Here is a 2,153-nt window from a genome sequence, read left to right as displayed (position 1 = left end):
AACATATAGAGACACAACTGGAGTGCTCTAAACACCTTCAGTTAGAGTGTTGTGTTAGGGTTGTAAATGCCCTTTTATCTTGTCATATGGAGAGACTACTGCAGTACTCCACACACCTTCAATTGAAGTGTGGTATTACAGTTGTAAGTGCCCTATTATGTAGCCATAAAGAGACACTACTAGAGTGCTCCAAACACATTCAATTGGAATGTTGTATTAGGGTTGTGAATGCCCAATTATGTTGCCATATAAAGACACTACCAGAGTGCTTCACACAACTTGAATTGGAGTGTTTTATTATGGTTCTAAATGACCTATTATCTTGCCATATATAAACACTACAAGAGTGCTCCAAACACCTTCAATTAGAGTGCTGTATCAGGGTTGTAAATGCCCTATTATCTTGCAATCTGTAGACACTACTAGAGTTGTCCAAACACCTTCAATTGGAGTTTTGTATTAGGGTTGTAAATGCCCTTTTATCTTGTCATATATAGACACTAGAAGAGTGTTCCAAACACCAAAAATTCGAGTATTATATTAGGGTTGTAAATGCCCTATTATATTGTAATCTGTAGACACTAATAGAGTGCTCCAAATACCTTCAGTTGGAGTGTTGCATTAGGGTTGTAAATGCCCTTTTATCTTGCAATATAGAGACACTACTAGATTGTTACAAACAAGTTCAATTGGAGTGTTTTATTTAGGTTGTAAGTGTCCTATTATCTTGCCATTTGGAACCCCTACTAGAGTGCTTCAAGCACCTTCAATTGGAGTGTTGTATTAGGGTTGTAAATGCCCTTTTATCTAGTTATATATAGACACTACAAGAGTGTCCCAAACACCAACAATTCGCGTGTTGTATTAGGGTTGTAAATGCCCTATTATATTGCAATCTGGAGACACTACTAGAGTGCTCCACACATATTCAATTGGAGTGTTGTATTAGGTTTATAAATGCTCAATTATATTGCAATATGTAGACACTACTATAGTGCTCCAAACATATTCAATTGGAGTGTTGTATTAGAGTTGTAAATGCGCTATTATCTTGCCATCTGGAGACCCTCCTATAGTGCTCCAAGCACATTCAATTGGAGTGTTTTGTTAGGGTTGCATATGCCCTATTATCTTGTCATATAGAGACACTACTGTAGTGTTTCACACAACTTCAATTGAAGTGTTTTATTAGGGTTGTAAATGCCCTATTAGCTTGTCATTTGGAAACCCAACAATAGTGCTCCAAACACCTTCAATTGGAGTGTTGCATTAGAGTAGTAAATGCCCTATTATCTTGATATTTGGAGACACTACTAGAGTGCTCAAAATACCTTCAATTTGAGTGTTGTATGAGGGTTGGAAATGCCCTATTATCTTGTCAGAAAGAAACACTACAAGAGTGCTCCAAACACCTTCAATTAGAGTGTTGTATCAGGGTTGTAAATGCCCGATTATGTTGCAATCTGTAGACACTACTAGAGTGTTCCAAACTTATACAATTGGAGTGTTGTATTGGAGTTGTAAATGCCCTATTATCTTGCAATATACACTACTAGAGTGCTCCTAACACATTCAATGGGAGGGTGTTAGGGTTGTCAATGCCCTATTATCTTAACATATAGAGACACCACTAGAGTGCTCTAAACACCTTTAGTTGGAGTGTTGTATTAGGGTTTTAAATGTCCTTTTATCTTGTCATATGGAGAGACTACTACGGTACTCCACACACCATCAATTGGAGTGTGGTATTACGGTTGTAAATGCCTTGTTATGTAGCCAGAAAGAGACACTACTAGAGTGCTCCAAACACATACAATTGGAATTTTCTATTAGGGTTGCGAATGCCCTATTATGTAGCCATATAAAAACAGTACCAGAGTGCTTCACACAACTTGAATTGGAGTGTTTTTTGAGGGTTCTAAAAGCTCTATTATCTTGCCATATATAAAGACTACAAGGGTGCTCCAAACACCTTCAATTAGAGTGCTGTATCTGGGTTGTAAATGTCCTATTATCTTGCGATATGTAGACACTACTAGAGTGGTCCAAACACCTTCAATTAGAGTTTTGTATTAGGGTTGTAAATGCCCTTTTATCTAGTTATATATAGACAGTACAAGAGTGTCCCAAACACTAACAATTCGCGTGTTGTA

The sequence above is a fragment of the Carex rostrata genome, chromosome 1 (assembly GCF_964058835.1).
Source record: "Carex rostrata chromosome 1, lpCarRost1.2, whole genome shotgun sequence".
Lineage (NCBI taxonomy): Eukaryota > Viridiplantae > Streptophyta > Magnoliopsida > Poales > Cyperaceae > Carex > Carex rostrata.
Note: the sequence above shows the minus strand (reverse complement) of the source record.